Source organism: Oncorhynchus tshawytscha, linkage group LG09 (assembly GCF_018296145.1).
Source record: "Oncorhynchus tshawytscha isolate Ot180627B linkage group LG09, Otsh_v2.0, whole genome shotgun sequence".
NCBI lineage: Eukaryota > Metazoa > Chordata > Actinopteri > Salmoniformes > Salmonidae > Oncorhynchus > Oncorhynchus tshawytscha.
This window is the reverse complement of record NC_056437.1, coordinates 77,222,028-77,246,938: the sequence shown is the minus strand read 5'-3', so window position 1 is coordinate 77,246,938 and position 24,911 is coordinate 77,222,028.

The following is a 24,911-nucleotide window of genomic DNA, read 5'->3' as shown; positions in this document are numbered from 1 at the left end:
GGATGAATGGATGGATGGATGAATGGATGGATGGATGGATGCAGAAAAGTTGAAGGAAGTGAAGTGTGTCAGTAGAGGGTAAAATAAGCTTTCAGTAAGCAGGTCAAGCGTGACCCTATTGGAATCTCACCTCCAGGAGATTGTACACACACTGCCAGTTGTTTACCTGAGAGATCGAGCAGAAAATCAGTGTGTGTGTGCGTGTGTGTGCGTGCGTGTCTTACTCACTTTGTGTATTTGTGACAGGGATGACTATGCATGCAGGATTTGTTTGTATAAGTGTGTTTACAAAAGAGTGTTTGTGCCGACTCATGTGTCAAACACACATCTCTCCCCTCTCCACTTCCTTATCTTCTAATCTCTCCGGGCAGGATTGGCTGGTTGACTGCAGGGGTCAATGTTGGGGTCATCAGATAACAAGGATCAGGGTCAGGCCATAACAAGAGCACAGCTTTAATCTCTCTCTCTCTCTCTCGCTCTCTCTCTCTCTCTCTCTCTCTCCTTTTCACACTACTGTGCCGTCCTGAATCGCACTGTGCTGGCTCAGATATTTTCTTTCCACTCTGTCCTTTCCAGCACAGTTCCAGCAACTATGATGGATGGTAACCAGGCCAGTGAAGTACAGCTCGGCTCAACTCAGTAGGTTAAAAAGAGTACTTCAGTTAAGAGGGAAAACAAATGTGAAGATGACTAAGGGATATCTGTGAGTGTGTATGAGTGTGTGTCTATGTTTACTTGTGTGACAGACAGAGTGACAGGGTGGTGGAATGTGCGTATCTTAAAATAACAAAGGCTGTGAGAGGAGATGACAGGGAGAGAGTGAGGGTCTACATCTCACTCTCTGCCGACACAGCCTGGAGCAGTGCAGTCTACAGACATCCCAGACACTCTGCCGACACAGCCTGGAGCAGTGCAGTCTACAGACATCCCAGACACTCTGCCGACACAGCCTGGAGCAGTGCAGTCTACAGACATCTCAGACACTCTGCCGACACAGCCTGGAGCAGTGCAGTCTACAGACATCTCAGACACTCTGCCGACACAGCCTGGAGCAGTGCAGTCTACAGACATCCCAGACACTCTGCCGACACAGCCTGGAGCAGTGCAGTCTACAGACATCCCAGACACTCTGCCGACACAGCCTGGAGCAGTGCAGTCTACAGACATCCCAGACACTCTGCCGACACAGCCTGGAGCAGTGCAGTCTACAGACATCTCAGACACTCTGCCGACACAGCCTGGAGCAGTGCAGTCTACAGACATCTCAGACAATCTGCCGACACAGCCTGGAGCAGTGCAGTCTACAGACATCTCAGACAATCTGCCGACACAGCCTGTAGCAGTGCAGTCTACAGACATCTCAGACACTCTGCCGACACAGCTTGGAGCAGTGCAGTCTACAGACATCTCAGACAATCTGCCGACACAGCCTGGAGCAGTGCAGTCTACAGACATCTCAGACATACTGCCGGGGCGGGACACAACACCAGACATTCACAATCACCTAGACAAGAAAATGGCCATAAAGGACACCAATTGTGCAGCTGAGACCATCCATGACACAGCTATTTCAGTTTTACCATCCATGTTCATGATCAGTTGATATATACAATTTTGCCTTCTTTTCAGTGCAGATTGGTCTTTTCTTATGCATGTCTCGGCACTTAGCCGTTTGCAATGAAAGGGACCATGGTGTTAGTTAGCCTCCACCAGGGATCTGGGAGTGGTGTTGTTATTGTAAATCACACTTGAAACACACTTGAAATTGAGCAGAGATTTACTGACTGTGCAGCGGTAGCTCCCCTGCTGCACCACAACACACCACCACTACCACCCTGGGGTCTGGTGCTTTGATCTCCTACACACTCTACACATTCTTCCCTTCTCCATGTCACTTCACTTCCCTCTCCCATGTTTACGAGGGGCTGGCAGACAGGAACTGAACACTTCTCCAGTCCAGTTGCCCAGACCTCTGTCTTCACGGTCACCAGGGTCACCAGGGTCACCCTGACAAACCACCGCTGCTGTTAGAGAAATAAGTGAAGATCTTTTCCGACTCTCGTTTTCATTTCACACTTTTACGCAATCACAGGAGGGCGGGAAGGAGGGAACATAATTGTGCAACATTGGACTCATCACACGGCGTTGTAAATGTTTCATGGCCACCCATTTTCCATCTCACATGAGATAGCGGCTATTTTCATAGTCAATAATGGCACTGTTTATTTTTTCACGAAGGTCAGGAGTTTTTATAGCATGGGACGGTGGGAGATCATCTCTCTCTCTCTCCCTCTATCTCCTGCACTCTCTCTCTATCTCTCTCTCTGTCTCTCTCTTTCCCTCTCTCTCTCCTGCACTCTTTCTCTCTCCTGCACTCTCTCTCTCCGTCCTGCACTTTCTCTCCTGCACTCTCTCTCTCGCCTGCTAACTCTCTCTCTCTCTCGCCTGCTTACTCTCTATCTCATTATCTCTCTCTCTCTCTCCCCCCCTCTCTCTCTCTCCACAGTCATCATCAGGTTTGGTCTGTTGTGTTGATTCTCCTCCTGGTTCCTGCTGCTGTCTCCACTCCTCTTTCCTTCCCCTGACCTGTAAACTGGGTGTTGAGAGCAGGGAGCAGAAAGGCCTCGAACAGGAAAAGGCTCCTCTGTGCTGCAGACAGAACAGGCCAGACCAGGGGAGGGGAGACCAGAGTGGAGGATGGACGAGAGGGATGCATGGAAGGTTTTGGCGAAGTTTGGTGATGCTGATACAGCTGTGCCGTAATTACATTATGACCTCACCGGTCACATCCAATCAAAACTGAAATAACACAGCGGTTGGTATTCAAAGGAAAGGGGTGAAAGACTAGGAGCCCAAAGAGAACAGAAAATTGAACGACAGCACCCTTATTGCGTACACTATAGACACTACTGTATAGACACAATGTTAACTGTAAACACTCACCTATTACACAGTATGCTCTAAATACTCAAAGCTAAGATTCCACCCACAAATGGTCTACTTAAGCAATAAGGCCCGAGGAGGTGTGGTATATGGCCAATATACCATGCTAAGGGCTGTTCTTACGCACGGCGCAACTCAGAGTGCCTGGACACAGCCCTTAGCCTTGGTATAATGGCCATTGAACCACAGGGTTCAATTCTCGGGCCGACTCTTTTCTCTGTGTATATCAATGATGTTGCTCTTGCTGCGGGCAATTCCCTGATCCACCTCTACGCAGACGACACCATTCTGTATACTTCTGGCCCTTCCTTGGACACTGTGCTATCTAACCTCCAAACGAGTTTCAATGCCATACAACACTCCTTCCGTGGCCTCCAACTGCTCTTAAACGCTAGTAAAACCAAATGCATGCTTTTCAACCATTTGCTGCCTGCACCCGCACGCCCGACTAGCATCACCACCCTGGATGGTTCCGACCTAGAATATGTGGACATCTATAAGTACCTAGGTGTCTGGCTAGACTGCAAACTCTCCTTCCAGACTCATATCAAACATCTCCAATCCAAAATCAAACCTAGAGTCGGCTTTCTATTTCGCAACAAAGCCTCCTTCACTCACGCCGCAAAACTTACCCTAGTAAAACTGACTATCCTACCGATCCTCGACTTCGGCGATGTCATCTACAAAATAGCTTCCAATACTCTACTCAGCAAACTGGATGCAGTTTATCACAGTGCCATCCGTTTTGTTACTAAAGCACCTTATACCACCCACCACTGCGACCTGAATGCTCTAGTCGGCTGGCCCTCGCTACATGTTCGTCGCCAGACCCACTGGCTCCAGGTCATCTACAAATCTATGCTAGGTAAAGCTCTGCCTTATCTCAGTTCACTGGTCACGATGGCAACACCCACCCGTAGCACGCGCTCCAGCAGGTGTATCTCACTGATCATCCCTAAAGCCAAAACCTCATTTGGCCGCCTTTCCTTCCAGTTCTCTGTTGCCTGCGACTGGAACGAATTGCAACAATCCCTGAAGTTGGAGACTTTTATTTCCCTCACCAACTTCAAACATCTGCTATCTGAGCAGCTAACCGATCGCTGCAGCTGTACATAGTCCATCGGTATATAGCCCACCCAATTTACCTACCTCATCCCCATACTGTTTTTATTTGATTCACTTTTCTGCTCTTTTGCACACCAGTATCTCTACCTGCACATGTTCATCTGATCATTTATCACTCCAGTGTTAATCTGCTCAATTGTAATTATTCACTCCTATGGCCTATTTATTGCCTACCTTCTCATGCCTTTTGCACACAATGTATATAGATTCTTTTTTTTCTACTATGTTATTGACTTGTTTATTGCTTATTGTTTACTCCATGTGTAACTCTGTGTTGTTGTCTGTTCACACTGCTATGCTTTATCTTGGCCAGGTCGCAGTTGCAAATGAGAACTTGTTCTCAACTAGCCTACCTGGTTAAATAAAGGTGAAATAAAATTTAAAAAATATACCACAAACGCCCGATGTGCCTTATTGCTATTATAAACTGGTTACCAATGTAATTGTATACACTACCGCTCAAAAGTTTGGGGTCACTTAGAAATGTCCTTGATTTCCATGAAAACATACATGAAGTGAGTTGCAAAATTAATAGGTACTAGGCAAGAACTTATTTAACTAGGCAAGTCAGTTAAGAACAAATTCTTATTTACAATTACAGCCTACCAAATGGCGAAAGGCCTCCTGCGGGGACGGGGGCCTGGGATTAATATAAATAAATAAATACTGTCACGCCCTGATCTGTCTCACCTGTTCTTGTGATTGTCTCCACCCCCTCCAGGTGTCACTTATTTTCCCCAGTGTATTTATCTCTGTGTTTCCTGCCTCTCTTTGTCAGTTCGTCTTGTATGTTAGTCAAGTCAGCCAGCGTGTTTTTCCTGTTCTCCTTTTGCTATTCTCTTTTTGATAGTCTTCCCGGTTTTGACCCCTGCCTGACTCTGGACGGCCCAGCTTATGGTGGTCTCCACTCGGGGTTCTCGTCTCAGTTCTGGAAGACATTCTGCACCCTTATTGGGTCATCGACCAGCCTGTCATTCGGATTCCATCCCCAAACTAATGGTCAGTCGGAGCGAGCCAACCAAGACCTGGAGACCACCTTAAGGTGCCTGGTCTCAACCAACCCCACTACCTGGAGTGGTCAAGTGGTCTATGTGGAGTATGCCCGGAACACTCTTCCCAGTTCTACTATGGGACACTCCCCTTTCGAGTGCTCCATGGGGTTCCCTGAGCAAGAGGTCAGCGTACCCTCGGCCCAGATGTTTGTCCACCTCTGTCGACGTACCTGGAGAAGAGCCAGGGCGGCTATTCTCAAGACCAACTTAAGGTATCGTCGACAAGCGGACTGCTGCCGGACCCCAGCTCCCCGCTACCGCATTGGGCAGAAGGTATGGCTTTCCACTCGGTATCTGCCCCTTCGGGTAGAGTCCCACAAGCTGTCTCCCCGGTTCATTGGTCCTTTTTCCAGCTCTAAAGTCCTGAGTTCCACTGCTGTCCGTCTTGTTACCCCGTACCCTCCGTATTCACCCTACCTTCCATGTGTCTAGGATTAAGCCTGTGTCTCACTGTCCTTTGTCTTATGTCTTCAGGCCCATCCCTCCCCCGGGTTATCGGTGGCCAGCCAGCTTATACGGTGAGACTCCTCCTGAAGGTTCGACCACGGGGTAGGGGTTTTCAGTACCTGGTTCACTGGGTTATGGCCCAGAGGAGAGGTGCTGGGTCCCTGCTCAAGACATCTTGGACCCGGCCCTCATTGCCGATTTCCACAGCCGACAACCCGGTCAGCCAGGTATGTGCCCAGGTAGGACGCCAGGTGGCGTCTCTAGGGGGGTGGGTACTCTCATGCCCTGATCTGTTTCACCTGTTCCTGTGATTGTCTCAACCCCCTCCAAGTGTCACTTATTTTCCCCAGTGTATTTATCCCTTTGTTTCCTGTCTCTCTTTGCCAGCTCGTCTTGTATGTTAGTCAAGTCTACCAGCGTGTTTTTCCCGTTCTCCTTTTGCTATTCTCTTTTTGATAGTCTTCCCAGTTTTGACCCCTGCCTGACTCCGGACTACTTTCCTGCCTGCCTGATCATCCTGCCTGCCCTGACCTTGATTTTGCCTGCCCTTCGGTACCTTTTGGACTCTGAACTGGTTTTGACCCTTTTGCCTGTCCACGACCATTCTCTTGCCTTACCCTATTGGATTAATAAACATTGTAAAACTCCAACCATCTGCCTCCTGTTTCTGCATCTGGGTCTCGCCTTGTGTCATGATAAAATATAAATACAGGACAAAACACTACATAGAGACCTAAGATAACATAGCAAGGCAGCAACACATGATAACACAGCATGGTAGCAACAGAACATGACAACATGGTAATAACACAATATGTTACAAACATTATTGGGCACAGACAACAGCAAAAAGGTAGAGGCAACAATACATCACACAAAGCAGCCACAACTGTCAGTAAGAGTGGCCATGATTGAGTCTTTGAATGAAGAGATTGAGAACTGTCCAGTTTGCGTGTTTGTTGCAGCTCGTTCTAGCTGCAGCAAACTGAAAAGACGAGCAACCCAGGGAAGTGTGTGCTTTGGAGACCTTTAACAGAATGTGACTGACAGAACGGATGTTGTATGTGGTAGATGAGGGCTGCAGTAGATATCTCAGATAGGGGGAGTGAAGCCTAAGAGGGTTTTATAAATAAGCATCAACCAGTGGGTCTTGCGACGGGTTTACAGAGATGACAAGTTTACAGAGGAGTATAGAGTACAGTGATGTATCCTATAAGGATCATTGGTGGCAAATCTGATGGCCGAATGGTAAAGAACATCTAGCTGGTCGAGAGCACCCTTACCTGCCGATCTATAAATGATGTCTCCGTAATCTAGCATCGGTAGGACGTTGACAAGGTTATAAAGAACTATTTTTAATTGAAATAATTGTGTCCTTCAAACTTTGCTTTCGTCAAAGAATCCTCCATTTGCAGCAATTACAGCCTTGCAGACCTTTGGCATTCTAGTCAATTTGTTGAGGTAGTCTGAAGAGATTTCACCCCATGCTTCCTGAAGCACCTCCCACAAGTTGGATTGGCTTGATGGGCACTTCTTACGTACCTGCTCCCACAACAGCTCAATAGGGTTGAGATCCGGTGACTGTGCTGGCCCCTCCATTATAGACAGAATACCAGCTGACTGCTTCTCTAAAAAGTTATTGCATAGTTTGGAGCTGTGTTTTGGGTCATTGTCCTTTTATAGGAAGAAATTGGCTCCAATTAAACGCCGTACGGCATGGCGTTGCAAAATGGAGTGATAGCCTTCCTTCAAGATCCATTTAACCCTGTACAAATCTCCCATTTTAGCACAACCAAAGCACCCCCAGACCATCACATTGCCTCCACCATGCTTGACAGGTGGCGTCAAGCACTCCTCCAGCATCTTTTCATTTTTTCTGCATCTCACGAATGTTCTCCTTTGATCCAAACACCTCAAACTTAGATTCGTCTGTCCAAAACTGTCACGCCCTGGGCTTAGTATTCTATGTTTTCTTTATTATGTTGGTTAGGCCAGGGTGTGACATGGGTGATTTATGTGTCTTGTTTTGTATAGGGGTTTTGTAGTCTATGGGGTTGTGTTCAGTTGAGTGTTCTAGGTAAGTCTATAGTTGCCTGACGTGGTTCTCAATCAGAGGCAGGTGTTTATCGTTGTCTCTGATTGGGAACCATATTTAGGCAGCCATATTCTTTAGGTATCTTATGGGTGATTGTTCCTGTCTCTGTGTTTTGCACCAGTTAGGACTGTTTCGGTTTTTCCACGTTTTCTTATTTTGTATAGTGTTCACGTTTTCATCTTTCATTAAAGATGTTTATAAATAACCACGCTGCATTTTGGTCCGCCTCTCCTTCCCAGGAAGAAAGCCGTTACAGAATCACCCACCAACCAAGGACCAAGCGGCGTGGTAACGGGCAGCAGCAACAGCGGCAGAAGAATCAAGACTCGGGACGTGGGAGGAGATCCTAGACAGGAAAGGACCCTGGGCACAGCCAGGGGAATATCGCCGCCCAAAGGCAGAGCTGGAGGCAGCCAAAGCGGAGAGGCGGCGGTTTGAGGAGGCAGCACGGCGGCGCGGATGGAAAGCCCGAGAGTCAGACCCGAGGAAACCAGAACCAGAGCCGATGAGTCAGCCAGAGACAGTGAAGGAGTTAATGGGGAAATTGGAGGAGAGAGTTATGAGGGAGTTGCAAAAATGTATCGGGATTTGATGGCACCTGGTCAGCTCTCCATACTTGTCCTGAGGTGCGTGCTAGTCGTCTGGTGAAGATTGTGCCAGCCTCACGCACCAGGCCTCCTGTGCACCTCCCTAGCCTTGCACGTCCTGTGCCAGCTCAGCGCTACAGTGCTCCTAGCAGTGCTAACCGTGGCGGGCGTGGTACTGGTCAGGCACCGTGTTATGCGGTGGAACGCATGGTGTCCCCAGTACGCGTGCTTAGCCCGGTACGCTACATCTCAGCTCCCCACATCTGCCGGGCTAGGGTGAAGATCCAGCCAGGGCGGTTGGTGCCAGCCCTGCTCTCAAGATCTCCAGTACGCCTTCACGGTCCGGTCCATCCAGTGCCACCTCCACACACCAGCCCTCCGGTGGCAGCTCCCCGCACCAGGTTTCCTGTACGTGTCCAGAGCCCAGTACTCCCTGTTCCTCCTCCCCGCACTCGCCCTGAGGTGCGTGTCCTCAGCCCAGTACCACCAGTGCCGGCACCACGCACCAGGCCTACAGTGCGCCTCGTCTGTCCAGCGCTGCCAGAGCCTTCCTCCTCTCCAGCGCTAGCAGAGTCTCCCGTCTGTCATGAGCCACCAGAGTCTCCCGTCTGTCATGAGCCGCCAGTCTCCCGTCTGTCATGAGCCGCCAGAGTCTCCCGTCTGTCATGACCCGCCAGAGTCTCCCGTCTGTCATGACCCGCCAGAGTCTCCCGTCTGTCATGAGCCGCCAGAGTCTCCCGTCTGTCATGAGCCGCCAGAGTCTCCCGTCTGTCATGAGCCGCCAGAGTCTCCCGTCTGTCATGAGCCGCCAGAGTCTCCTGTCTGTCATGAGCCGCCAGAGTCTCCCGTCAGTCAGGATCTTCCAGAGCCGCCAGTCAGCCAGGATCTTCCAGAGCCGCCAGTCAGCCAGGATCTTCCAGAGCCGCCAGTCAGTCATGAGCCGCCAGAGCCGCCAGTCAGTCATGAGCCACCAGAGCCGCCAGTCAGTCAGGATCTTCCAGAGCCGCCAGTCAGCCAGGATCTTCCAGAGCCGCCAGTCAGCCAGGATCCGCCAGAGCCGCCAGTCAGCCAGGATGCGCCAGAGCCGCCATTCAGCCAGGATCCGCCAGATCCGCCAGATTCGCCAGTTTTGAGCTACCCCTCAGTCCCGAGCTACCCCTCAGTCCCGAGCTACCCCTCAGTCCTGAGCTACCTCAGTCCGGAGCTGCCCCTCAGTCCAGTGGGGCCCTTTGTTAAGGTTACTAGGGCAAGGTCGGCGGTGAGGGTTGCCACTCAAGGGACGCTAAGTAAGCGGACTAAGACTGTGTTGGAGTGGGGTCCACGTCCCGCGCCAGAGCCGCCACCGTGGACAGACGCCCACCCAGACCCTCCCCTATGGGTTTAGGTGCATCTTATGGGTGATTGTTCCTGTCTCTGTGTTTTGCACCAGTTAGGACTGTTTCGGTTTTTCCACGTTTTCTTATTTTGTATAGTGTTCACGTTTTCATCTTTCATTAAAGATGTTTATAAATAACCACGCTGCATTTTGGTCCGCCTCTCCTTCCCAGGAAGAAAGCCGTTACAATAACACTTTTTCCAATCTTCCTCTGTCCAGTGTCTGTGTTCTTTTGCCCATATTAATCCTTTATTTTTATTGGCCAGTCTCAGATATGGCTTTTTCTTTGCAACTCTGCCTATAAGGCCAGCATCCTGGAGTCAGCTCTTTACTGTTGACGGTGAGACTGGTGTTTTGCGGGTACTATTTAATGAAGCTGCCAGTTGAGGATTTGAGAGACATCTTTTTCTCAAACTACACACTGTAATGTACTTGTCCTCTTGCTCAGATGTGCACCGGGGCCTCCCAGTCCTCATTCTATTCTGGTTAGGGCCAGTTTGTGCTGTTCTGTGAAGGGAATAGTACACCGCTTTGTATGTTTCTTGGCAATTTCTCGCATCGAATAGCCTTAATTTCTCAGAACAAAAATAGACTGACGAGTTTTTGAAGAAATGTATTTGTTTCTGGCCATTTTGAGCCTGTAATCGAACCCACAAATGCTGATGCTCCAGATACTCGACTAGTCTAAAGAAGGCCAGTTTTATTGCTTCTTTCATCAGCACAACACATCTCAGCTGTGCTAATGTAACAGTATAGCTTCCGTCCCTTTCCTCGCCCCTACCTGGGCTCGAACCAGGTACCCTCTGCACACATCAACAACAGCCACTCTCAAAGCATCGTTACCCATCATTCCACAAAAGCCGCGGCCCTTGCAGAGCAAGGAGAACAACTACTTCGGGATCTCAGAGCGAGTGACGTCACCGATTGAAACGCTATTAGCGCACACCCCGCTAACTAGCTAGCCATTTCACATCGGTTGCACTAACATAATTGCAAAAGGGTTTTCTAATGATCAATTAGCCTTTTAAAATGATAAACTTGGATTAGCTAACACAACGTGCCATTGGAACACAGGAGTGGTGGTTGCTGATTATGGACCTCTGTACGCCTATGTAGATATTCCATTAAAAATCAGCCGTTTCCAGTTACAATAGTCATTTACAACATTAACAATGTCTTTGTCACTGTATTTCTGATCAGTTTGATGTTATTTTAATGGACAAGAGAGACAACACTACATAAAGAGAGACCTAAGACAGCAACATAGCAAGGCAGCAACACATGACAACACAGCATGGTAGCAACACAATATAACAACAACATGGTAGCAACACAACATGGTAGCAGCACAAAACATGGTACAAACATTATTGGGCACAGACAACAGCACAAAGGGCAAGAAGGTCGAAACAACAATACATCATACAATACATCATGTTGCAGCTCGTTCCAGTCGCTAGCTGCAGCGAAATGAAAAGAGAAGCGACCCAGGGATGTGTGTGCTTTGGAGACCTTTAACAGAATGTGACTGGCAGAACGGGTGTTGTATGTGGTGGATGAGGGCTGCAGTAGATATCTCAAGTAGGGGGGAGTGAGTCCTAAGAGGGTTTTATAAATAAGCATCAACCAGCAGTAAAAAATGTTTTGTCGTACCCGTCATATACTTTCTGATATACCACGGCTGTCAGACAATCAGCATTCAGGGCTTGAACAACCCAGTTTATAATCAAAACTAACACTCTGGCCGTCTCACACAATCTCACAACATTGATGAGGAAACCTGACTCTGGCCATATTGCATTAATACATTGAGCCGACACTTTTCCAGCTTAAGTAGATGATGACAGATGAAAGGAGTGTGCCGCCATATATTGGATTTCTCAAAAAATCAAACAGAGCTCCTGCCTGGCATACACTGAGACTATGACTGAGGTTTCTACATGATGAAGACTGTAAGTAGTTTCATTTGTGAACCCACTTTCAGCCTCCAGGCCTGCCAGATGGACTCACTGGGTAATTCCTAGAGATTTAGTATGATGTGAGTCATGCCATTAAATCCATGGCAAACAAAAGTCAAAGCTAATCTAGGGCAGCAGATAGAACAGTCACTGCAACACAAACACACCAGGAACACTGGTTTGTTAATGAGAAGAGAGCAGTTGACACATGGGACAGAGTTCATTCTGAGGAGGGCAGGCCGAGCAGAGCAGTCATCCCTCCAAGGAATTATGGGAACTTCCCTCACTAGGAATTAGGGGTGGCCTATGGAAAATGTAAGAGACAGGGGCCACATTACATCCCTGTTAGAACCAAGCCTGTTCAGCCTCAGATCCCTACTACACTACCACATGAGCGGGAGGTGTGTGTGTGTGTGTGTGTGTGTGTGTGTGTGTGTGTGTGTGTGTGTGTGTGTGTGTGTGTGTGTGTGTGTGTGTGTGTGTGTGTGTGTGTGTGCGTGTGTGAGACTAACAAGCTGTGGTGGTATGGAAGTGTTTTGTGACCATGGACCGAGCTGTAATGTTGGAGAACATCCAGTGTTTATCTTGAAAGTCAGAGTTTGGCAACAGTGCAACTGTCCTGAAGAATGCTCCATAAAGTGACGAACATCGCTGCGAGCTAACACAAAAGAAAGCTGGCTTAAATTAAAGGCTCACACGAACCCCTCTTCCAGGGCTATCAGTGATCATGTTAAATTGAAGCAGATTGGTTGAGATGGTTCTGATTGTTTTACGACTCCATGGTGAAACTATAATAGCAATGCTATAATGCTAATACGCTGTGGGTCTGTGTGGGTGTTGGTAACTTGCTGGAGGGTTTGTCCTCTTTCTGTTGCATAGGAGGCATTGGTGCTGACAATAACTTATTAGGCCGCTGGTGTGACTCATTGAGAAACTGGTTCAAAGGGCAGAACAGTACACTAATAGAGATAAACTCTGGTCCTTTTTATTATTACACTAACAAACACACACCTACAGGTGCATGCACAAACACGCACACACAGAAACACACAAGTCACACACACACACAGTCACACACACACACACACACACACACACACACACACACACACACACACACACACACACACACACACACACACACACAAACTCATGCAGTTGCTCAAGAGACTCTACATACGTATAAGGTTACTCATGCTTGCCTCTACGTGCATGTGCATCCACAGCTAACAGAACAACAGTGTGGCTGCTTCATTGTCTCAATGTGCATACTGTTCAGTCTGAACTATTGTAATCAGTTGGACTGTTACAAACCAGTCCACTTATCCTCTACAGTCTTCAGGTGACTCCTTGAGCCAGGGAAATGCTAGTTACCTAATCATGTGCAGTATTGACCCCTTAGCTCAAATAACAAAGTTGAACTGTAGGGTTCCATCTTTGAGAAACAGATCTACCCTATAGGGATAGACAGGGTGAAGTGTGTAACTCAATGCAATATACAGGTAGGGGGAAGAGATTGTTCATTAGCTTTCAACCTCCTGAAACCCATCTGGAGGAGAATTGATTTAACGGCCATGGGTGAAATATAGCTCCTTCCCTGGCCTTCGGACCACACTCACCCCTTAACACCCTGCTCCCTCTCCCACCAAAAGGCCTCGAATTCCAGGAAAAGTTGGAGTGAAGTTTTGGTCTGGGCTCTATAAATCAGTGCTACACACCCCAGCCGGTCCTTGTTTCAGAGGAACCAGGAGTGAAACATCACCACTCCCTCCACTCCGTAACCCCAACCTAACCATGTGTCTGTTCAGCTTTGATTCAGACACTCTAACCAAAGATGGTGGATAAATGAAGATAGTTCACTCAGGCCGTTTACCATTGGAAAAAATGGTCAGTACTGGTCTACTTCACAACAAAAAAATGATTTAACCTTTATTTAACTAGGCAAGTCAGTTAAGAACAAATTCTTATTTACAATGACGACCTACCCCGGCCAAACCCAGATGACCCTGGGCCAATTGTGCACCGCCCTATGGGACTCCCAATCACAGCCGGATATGATACAGCCTGACCCCTTCCGGCGCCGACAGAGATGGCCGCCTCGCTTCGCGTTCCTAGGAAACTATGCAGTGTTTTGTTTTTTTACGTGTTATTTCTTACATTAGTACCCCAGGTCATCTTAGGTTTCATTACATACAGTCGAGAAGAACTACTGAATATAAGATCAGCGTCAACTCACCATCAGTACGACCAAGAATATGTTTTTCGCGACGCGGATCCTGTGTTCTGCCTGTCAGCCGGGACAACAGAATGGATCCTATGCGGCGACCCAAAAAAACGACTCCGAAAAAGAGGGAAACGAGGCGGTCTTCTGGTCAGACTCCGGAGACGGGCACATCGTGCACCACTCCCTAGCATTCTTCTCGCCAATGTCCAGTCTCTTGACAACAAGGTTGGTGAAATCCGAGCAAGGGTAGCATTCCAGAGGGACATCAGAGACTGTAACGTTCTTTGCTTCACGGAAACATGGCTCACTGGAGAGACGCTATCCGAGGCAGTGCAGCCAGCGGGTTTCTCCACGCATCGCGCGGACAGAAACAAACATCTTTCTGGTAAGAAGAGGGGCGGGGGCGTATGCCTTATGGCTAACGAGACATGGTGTGACGAAAGAAACATACAGGAACTCAAATCCTTCTGTTCACCTGATTTAGAATTCCTCACAATCAAATGTAGACCGCATTATCTACCAAGAGAATTCTCTTCGATTATAATCACAGCCGTATATATCCCCCAAGCAGACACATCGATGGCTCTGAACGAACTTTATTTGACTTTTGACTCTTTGCAAACTGGTGGTAGGCTTGAATCCATTTAAAATAACCTCACACTCAACGAGGCTGGAGATGATTGTGGACTTCAGGAAACAGCAGAGGGAACACCCCCATCCACATCGATGGAACAGTAGTGGAGAGGGTAGCAAGTTTTAAGTTCCTCGGCATACACATCACAGACAAACTGAATTGGTCCACTCACACAGACAGCATTTGAGGAAGGCGCAGCAGCGCTCTTCAACCTCAGGAGGCTGAAGAAATTCGACACCAAAAGCAAACTTCTACAGATGCACAATCGAGAGCATCCTGGCGGGCTGTATCTGCCTGGTATCAGCATTCTCTCCAGAGGGTAGTGAGGTCTGCACAACGCATCACCGGGGGGAAAACTACCTTCCAGGACACCTACACCACCCGATGCTTGGAAGGCCATAAAGATCTCAAGGAAAACCACCGAGACTGCCTGTTCACCCCGCTGCCATCCAGATTTGCATCAAAGCTGGGACCGAGAGACTGAAAAACAGCTTCTATTCAAGGCCATGACTGTTAAACAGCCACCACTAACATTGAGTGGCTACTGCCAACACACTGTCAAAAACATGGAATCGATGGGAAATGATGTAAATATATCATTTACTTTAAACAATGCTACCTTATATAATGGTTCATCTCATATGGTTGATACTGTACATTCATTGTCCTTATGCTGCCACTTTAACTATGGGATTTTCTCAATGTAAGGCATCTAATCTGAAAACAAGACTCCCTAAATTTGATCAGCATATCGAACTAGAAGCACAAGCATTTCGCTACACTCGCATTAACATCTGCTAACCATGTGTATGTGACAAATAAAATTTGATTTGATTTGATTTGATTTGATTTCTTTGCAAACTGGAATCCATTTATCCGGAGGCTTTCATTGAGCTGGGGATTTTAACAAGATTGTGCAACCAGGGGTGGAAAAACCTTGGATCATTGTTACTCTAACTTCCGCGACAGCATATAAGGCCCTGCCCCGCCCTCCTTTCGGAAAAGCTGACCACGACTCCATTTTGTTGATCCCTGCCTACAGACAGAAACTAAAACAAGAGGCTCCCACGCTGAGGTCTGTCCAACGCTGGTCCGACCAAGCTGACTCCACACTCCAAGACTGCTTCCATCACGTGGACTGGGATATGTTTCGTATTGCGTCAGATAACAATATTGACGAATACGCTGATTCGGTGTGCGAGTTCATTAGAACGTGCGTTGAAGATGTCGTGGCAACGATGGCAACGATTAAAACATTCCCTAACCAGAAACCGTGGATTGATGGCAGCATTCGCGTGAAACTGAAAGCGCGAACCACTGCTTTTAATCAGGGCAAGGTGACTGGTAACATGACCGAATACAAACAGTGCAGCTATTCCCTCCGCAAGGCTATCAAACAAGCTAAGCGTCAGTACAGAGACAAAGTAGAATCTCAATTCAACGGCTCAGACACAAGAGCCATTAGGCAGGGTCTACAGGCAATCATGGACTACAAGAAGAAATCCAGCCCAGTCACGGACCAGGATGTCTTGCTCCCAGGCAGACTAAATAACTTTTTTGCCCGCTTTGAGGACAATACAGTGCCACTGACACGGCCTGCAACGAAAACATGCGGACTCTCCTTCACTGCAGCCGAGGTGAGTAAGACATTTAAACGTGTTAACCCTCGCAAGGCTGCAGGCCCAGACGGCATCCCCAGCCGCGCCCTCAGAGCATGCGCAGACCAGCTGGCCGGTGTGTTCACGGACATATTCAATCAATCCCTATACCAGTCTGCTGTTCCCACATGCTTCAAGAGGGCCACCATTGTTCCTGTTCCCAAGAAAGCTAAGGTAACTGAGCTAAACGACTACCGCCCGTAGCACTCACTTCCGTCATCATGAAGTGCTTTGAGAGACTAGTCAAGGACCATATCACCTCCACCCTACCCGACACCCTAGACCCACTCCAATTTGCTTACCGCCCAAATAGGTCCACAGACGATGCAATCTCAACCACACTGCACACTGCCCTAACCCATCTGGACAAGAGGAATACCTATGTGAGAATGCTGTTCATCGACTACAGCTCGGCATTCAACACCATAGTACCCTCCAAGCTCGTCATCAAGCTCGAGACCCTGGGTCTCGACCCCGCCCTGTGCAACTGGGTACTGGACTTCCTGACGGGCCGCCCCCAGGTGGTGAGGATAGGCAACAACATCTCCACCCCGCTGATCCTCAACACTGGGGCCCCACAAGGGTGCGTTCTGAGCCCTCTCCTGTACTGTACTCCCTGTTCACCCACAACTGCGTGGCCACGCATGCCTCCAACTCAATCATCAAGTTTGCGGACGACACAACAGTGGTAGGCTTGATTACCAACAACGGCGAGACGGCCTACAGGGAGGAGGTGAGGGCTCTCGGAGTGTGGTGTCAGGAAAATAACCTCACACTCAACGTCAACAAAACTAAGGAGATGATTGTGGACTTCAGGAAACAGCAGAGGGAACACCCCCCTATCCACATCGATGGAACAGTAGTGGAGAGGGTAGCAAGTTTTAAGTTCCTCGGCATACACATCACAGACAAACTGAATTGGTCCACTCACACAGACAGCATCGTGAAGAAGGCGCAGCAGCGCCTCTTCAACCTCAGGAGGCTGAAGAAATTCGGCTTGTCACCAAAAGCACTCACAAACTTCTACAGATGCACAATCGAGAGCATCCTGGCGGGCTGTATCACCGCCTGGTACAGCAACTGCTCCGCCCACAACCGTAAGGCTCTCCAGAGGGTAGTGAGGTCTGCACAACGCATCACCGGGGGCAAACTACCTGCCCTCCAGGACACCTACACCACCCGATGTTACAGGAAGGCCATAAAGATCATCAAGGACATCAACCACCCGAGCCACTGCCTGTTCACCCCGCTATCATCCAGAAGGCGAGGTCAGTACAGGTGCATCAAAGCTGGGACCGAGAGACTGAAAAACAGCTTCTATCTCAAGGCCATCAGACTGTTAAACAGCCACCACTAACATTGAGTGGCTGCTGCCAACACACTGACACTGACACTGACTCAACTCCAGCCACTTTAATAATGGGAATTGATGGGAAATGTAAATATATCACTAGCCACTTTAAACAATGCTACCTTATATAATGTTACTTACCCTACATTATTCATCTCATATGCATACGTATATACTGTACTCTATATCATCGACTGCATCCTTATGTAATACATGTATCACTAGCCACTTTAACTATGCCACTTTGTTTACATACTCATCTCATATGTATATACTGTACTCGATACCATCTACTGTATCTTGCCTATGTTCCTCTGTACCATCACTCATTCATATATCCTTATGTACATATTCTTTATCCCCTTACACTGTGTATAAGACAGTAGTTTTGGAATTGTTAGTTAGATTACTTGTTGGTTATTACTGCATTGTCGGAACTAGAAGCACAAGCATTTCGCTACACTCGCATTAACATCTGCTAACCATGTGTATGTGACAAATAAAATTAGATTTTGATTTGATTTGATTTTATTTGAACAAATTCTTATTTACAATGACGACCTACCCCGGCCAAACCCAGATGACCCTGGGCCAATTGTGCACCGCCCTATGGGACTCCCAATCACAGCCGGATATGATACAGCCTGGATTCGAACAAGAGACTGTAGTGACGCCTCTTGTACAGAGATGCAGTGCCTTAGACCGCACCACTCGGGAGCTTAAGGTTTGGCTCTCCCATAGACACCAATGCGATAGCAGCTGGGTCTGGTCTACCTAGTTCATTGACTCACATTGAAACAGAAAAATTGAGGGAGTGGGATGTCTCACTTCCTATTCTGTCTCTGCTCTAACCACAACTGTTTCTGGTCCTGTCTTTCTATTGCACCATGGTTGAGTCAGAGTCATTCTGCTCCAATCAGACTCCTTATTAACCTATTAATGCTACTGCGTGTTAGTCATAGTGTCCTTTATAGGCCACAATCAACAGTGATGCCTTCCATTCATCCCTCTGCGCCTAAGGCTGTTGCTATCTCTAACAGCCATATACCAGGAGGGAAAAGAGAGAAACAGTTAGGCCACAAACATCAAGGAAACCATTGTTGTCATGGTGAAAATAACACAAACTATGGAGATGGTGGTCAGCGGAGATAATGAATGATCTGCGGATAGCATGCAACATAACAGCTGTCAATAATAGCACCAAAACACATTTAATGGGTGACATAAGAGGCATCTGTTATGATTCATGACATGGTGAGGATTAATTGGCCTGTAATTATAATGTGTAAAAGGAGTGTGTGTGTGTAACTGGTCCTGATACAACCCAGCCCATGGGCCATGTGAGTGATAGACCTGTCTGCACATGCCCATTAGACGGCAGTGAGGCAGGAGGCTGATTCATCTGCAGGGCTAGGTTGGTTCGTTCACAGGTGAATGACACATCCGTCAAAGGGCAGCAGCAGATGATCCTCTGTTCTGGGCCAGGCCAAGGAGAAGAGGAGGCATGACAGGAACTCTCAGTTCAGCTCTCATGAATAACACACAAACAGAGGACATCCGTAAACAGTTTAGAAGTTAGCCGTTTGTTTCAATTCTTTCCAAACGGGTGGGTGGGATGGAGGGATGAGGGGATTGGAGGGGTGAGAGGGTGAAAGAGTGAACCAGAGCAGTTGATATTCCCTCTGTAGGGGCCCAATAGGGCGGAGTGACATCATCAGCCTTCCTCTGCCTCCCCTGCTCCTATGGGACGTTCTGCCTGTACAAACAAACCCACCCTCTGGGCCTCTTGTCTAATGGGAACCAGACCTGCCCAGGCACTGAACCCTCCCTCCCTCCCTCTGTCTCTCTTTCTTTCTCTCGCTTTCTCTCTCTTTCTCTCCCTTTCTCCTTCCTCCTTTCTCTCTTTCTCCCTTTCTCTCTTTCTCCCTCTCTCACCACACTCCCACACTCCACAAGCAACTACAGCTGAGGGATGCACTTCAATTATCCCAAACAGACCTGAAACTATTTCCTCTCTCTCTCCCTCCTTCTTTCCCACATAGCAATGAGTCATGACGTTCCACCTTTCCTCCGCTCTGGCTGACCTCTGTGACCTTGGAGCCACCAGACGCCCAACCTTTGCTTATCTCTCGCTCCCAATCTCCCCCTTGACCCTGCTCCTCCCCTCACAGTTACATGCTCTCTTTCTTGCCCTCCCTCCCTCCCTCCCTCACCCCCTTTTCTCTTGCTGATTATTTCATCCCTGTAACACTTTAGTGTCACTCTGGCCCTTGGCAAGCTCTTCATCTTCTGTGCTATTTTTCCTTGACCTAGTTTTGAGGTAACGCTTTTCAGCTTGTGAGGTAACGCTTTTCAGCTTGTGAGATAATGCGCTCAGCGGTCTAAGACACTGCATCTCAGTGTTAGAGGCGTCACTACACTCACCCTGGTTCGAATCCAGGCTGTATCACAACCGGCCGGGATTGGGAGTCCTGTAGGTCGGCGCAATTGGCCCAGCATTGTCAGGGTTTGGTCGTGGTAAGCCGTCTATGCTAATTGGACAATCTCATGTCAGTAACTGCATCATCAGATTTCTAACCAATGAGGTAAGCACGTACTAATCACAGACTCTCCACTTGGCCAACAGTGGACGAGGCACCATCTTGGACTGAGTGTCAGTGAGTGAGTGCAGTTCCTCTCTGAATGCAGGTCTGAATGTTCTTATTGTGTAAGGAGTATGTTCATAGTTTATCTGTGAATGTCCTCCAGGTCTCCTAGCAGTTCTGTTTCACTACAGCATGAATCATGGCACAGAGAGAGAGAAAGAGAGAGAGCGAGGGAGAGGGAAAGGGAGAGAGAGAGAGGGGGAGGAGAGAAATGCTATCAAACCACAGGGACTCCACATCGAGTACAATGCAGAAAGGGTTGGTTGAGAGCGTAACGGATGACATTCACTTCCTAAGACATGAGGCACTGTTTTTATAGTACTTCCTTATCACTGGTCGACTGTGTCACTGCTAATTAGCATACCTCTGGAAGATAGAGGACGACAGAGTATGTGTTGCCGCTGCCTTCTGTTCCACTGACTCGCTGTGTGTGTGCGTGCGTGGTGTGTACTAAGAGTGTGTGTCCAACACTATAATATGTGAGAAGGCCCTAAGGGGGTGTGTGCCAGAGTCAGCAGCGGGTGGGGAATGAAATGTCCTGGAAACATAACAGATTTGTTGTAGAGGCAGTAGATCAGCACCATGAGAATGACTGGAGGGATTGGCAGGGATTCAGACACACTGGATATTACTGTCACTTCTGTGTCCATCCATCCATCCATCCATTCATTCATCCATCCATCCATCCCCTCCCTCACATCTGGGCACAGACTCACCAATGTCCCTGCAGGCAGAGTGCTCAGACTCCACAGCCTCCTCAGTGAATTCACCCCCACCCCTCGCCTCTCTGCCCCCCTCTTTCCCTGGCCTGCTCTGTCTGTTTTTCTCCTTTTCTGTGGAGCTGCTGTGTGTTGCTTTCTGGCAGCGCTACTGTCTTTGTGTCGTGAGGGCCGGGAGTGGCCAGGCCCCAACACACCCCTCTGGAGCAACAGTGTGTGTTTGTGCACCGTTAGCAGAAAGCCAGACCTGGCGGTAACAGACATGTACAGACTCACTGGGGATGACTGTCCTGGAGACTGAGGGAAGGAGGGAATGCAGGTGTGTCTGTGAAAGTGGTATAAATGATAGGTGAGTGTGTCAGTTTGACTTTGTTCTTTTGAGTGACTGTGCGTGCAAAGTTTAACCTCAAAATCCTATGCTTGTGCCCCCCAGTGCTGAATCGATCTGCCGTGAATGTCTGCTCGCAGCTCTCACATGCCAGCTGGAAAAAACACACTGTAGGCATTGATCAAAAATGTGCTTTCTCACTACTTTCTCTCTCTCTCCTGATCCATTTCTCTCTCTCTTTCTTTTTCACTCTCTAATCTCCTTTCTTAGATAAAACTTATTGTGAGAAATTGAAAAGGAAAGGTCGTCTTGTAGGGCTTGACCTGATGATAAGGTAACATTCAATGAGTCTACAAAATATTAAGAACACTCTTGCCATGATATAGACTGACCAGGTGAATCCAGGTGAAAGCTATATTAGGAAGGTGTTCCTAATGTTTGTTGTGCTCTGTTATTTAAATAGGCCTAACCGTTGCAATGTATCTATTGATACTTCACATCAAAAATAAACACTCCCGCTAATGTAATCGTAGCCAAAATCATAATAACCAATTACTTTGATAGCCTTTACAGACAGTGTTTATTCTAATCTAAGAGTTTGGTAGTGTAAATGTCATGTTACGAATAATCTATTCTACTCTAATCTAATGTGCACACTGGTGAGGACCCACTCAGGTACTTTCCATTCCTTCTTTAGAATCACTTAGAATTTGGAATGGATTGGAAGGATCTTTCTTTTCACAGGTCGAGCGTTTCTCTAAATGGGGAATGGTTTTCTTGTCCAGAAGACAGAGGTTCTATCCAGAATGCAGTAAAAACACTCACATTGTCAAAGGTGTGTGTGTGTGTGTGTGTGTGTGTGTGTGTGTGTGTGTGTGTGTGTGTGTGTGTGTGTGTGTGTGTGTGTGTGTGTGTGTGTGTGTGTGTGTGTGTGTGTGTGTGTGTGTGTGTGTGTGTGTGTGTGTGTGTGTGTGTGTGTGTGTGTGTGTGTGTGTATATGTGTCCATGTGCACGTGCATATATGTCTGTGCGTGTGTGCATGTATGTGTGTGATCTTCCTAGTCTACAGTAGGGCCCCCTGAGAGAAAGAGCTGATGCCTGCCCCCACACCTCCTCTGTGTATAAGGCAGTAGGCCAGGTGGATGTGTTCCTGTTGCTGCTGCCTGAGGAGAAGCAGCTGTAGAGTTGAGCTCTGCTACAGCCTTGCCTAGGCGTTTCCTTGATGTCATCAGAATATAGCAATAGCACCCTGGCAGCAATAAACCGTCAGTCAAATTCATTGACTCACATCAGGGACAAAAGTTTCCAGTCAGTTTGTCTCTCTGTCTCCATGTTTTTACGACATATTGACTTGGGTTTTTACAGAAAGATACAGTAGCCTACAGCATGTGTCTAACCAATCAGACTGATCGGTTCTCCATTCCTTTTGATATTTTGTGCTTCATTTACAACTTCTCTTTGTCTAATCTTTCTTCTCTTTGTCAAATCTTTCTTCTCTTTGTCTAATCTTTCTTCTCTTTGTCAAATCTTGTCTTTGTCGAATCTTTCTTCCCTTTGTCGAATCTTTCTTCTCTTTGTCGAATCTTTCTTCTCTTTGTCTAATCTTTCTTCTCTTTTATTTTCTGTGGCTTTTCTGTTTCAGTCCTTCCTCTTCCACAGTGTTCCACTGCCACATTGCAGTCCAGTCTATACCAGTTGTGAAAGTTAAGCCACCTGGACCTGGATCTAGAAATGCTTTTCACAGAGGACCTCTTGGTTCCTGGTGGCACCTTCATTGTGGAGGACAGGCTCATAGTAATGGCTGGAATGGAATAAATGGAACGGTATTAAACACATGGTCCATGTGTTTGATACCATTCCATTCACTCCATTCCAGACACTATGATCAGCCATCCTCCCCTCACCAGCCTCCTGTGGTTTCAATGCAGTTAAAGCTCTAGTCTATAAGTAGAGACGTGCGACCATGATGATGTGGCATGAGCAGTGAGCACTAATGAGAATCAACTGAGTTAGGGGCCTCCACACCCCCTCCTTCCCTCCGTCAGACCTCTCTCCACTCCATTCCCTCCTGAATAAAATATTAAGTGTGGGATTACTTTCACAAAAGGAGGAACACGAACCCCTGACTTCCTGCCCAGTGATGAGGTCACCGGTCTCTAAGGGAGTGTCTGTGAAATACATGCTCAATATCAGCCCAAGCGATGGATGGCAGGGAGGAGAGGAGAGAGGGAGGGTGTGGAGGAGAGAGAGGGGGGTTGAGAAAAGAAGTATGTGGAAGAGGGAGGGGGTGGAGAGTGAGGCGGGGGGGGTCAGAGAGTGAGGGAGTGGAGGAGAGAGATGGGCAGGGAGAGGTAGAGGACTAGAGTACTCTGGGGATGTGAGGTGGTAGTGGAGGGTGGCTGGGGAATGAGCTGGTGGTGCTGGGGTAGGGGGAGGTAGGTTTAACGTCCAGTTATTGTCTCTAGCGTGCCGCGGGCACTTGGCCTAGTACAGCATGTACTCATGTTATGGAGAAGGCTTGGCTAGCTCTTAAAAAATTACTCTGGGGGGGTGGGGGTGTGAACAATCCACAGCCAGGAAAATCTCACGAAATGGGGGAGCGAGTTCCAGAGTTGGCCAGAGAAACCCTCTTCTTTTCATTTATCACAGATGGCTCTATAACAGTCAATTGCTCTGTGAGTGGAGACTAGGGGAGTATTTGCTTTGTGATCAGTCTTATGACCTATATAGAGAGATATGGATCAGTATACTCCAATACCCAGCATGCTCTACTTCTCCCTGGGGCCTGCTTCATTCGTATCTGACAATGTTGAACCTTTCACCAACCTATAATATCTTCCTGACAACCCCCAAATCCCAATAATAGCTCCTTTGGGGGAAAGGAACTATGAGTATTACATCAAATGTCCCTCCCTGTCTCATGTAACCCCTATGTAACCTGTTGTATTACAATCTGTTCTGAATCAGCTGGCTTCCTCTTCTCCCTGAAATTCTAGATGATATAAGTGTGTGCTGCTGCTTGGAGTGGGACCTGCTCTGTGTCTGCATGTGTCTCAGTGAAGGTCATGTGCTGTGTGTGAGCCATTAGCTACTCTGTTCCCTCTCCCCACGCCCAGGGCAGCTGGCTGGTCCTGGGCTGCTGGGACGACTGATGAGGGGGGAGCACCTCGTGTACCCTGCCTGAGGCTGGGCCGAGCCGGCTGGGGGTGAGGATGGGATAAGGGTGTCTCTCTCTAACACACTCACACAAAGCCATTTTGTTTCTAGCCCAGGCCCAGATGAAACTGTTCTGTTGCCAAGGTTCCTGATCTCTACATCCTGCCTTCAAACGACTAGCAGGAACAAAGACTCATACAGCACACTGCATGGCGCTAGGTCACACACTCACACATTCCCACTGCCTATGTACACACTATCACTCTGTCCCTTCACCCTTATCTCCCCTCCCTCTCTCCGTCTCAGCCTCCTCCATCGCCCTCTCTCTCTCTCTCTCTCTCTGTGTCTTTTTAAAATTTCTCTAACGTTCTCTGACCCACAAATGTAATTGACTACACATCCACACACACACCCACCCACCCACACACACACACACACACACACACACACACACACACACACACACACACACACACACACACACACACACACACACACATTTTACTATTTACTATCCTTATGGGGACCAAACAATTAATTCACATTCAAAATCCTATTTACCCTGACCTTAACCCTAACTCTTAACTTTAACCCTACCCCAAAATCCTAACCCT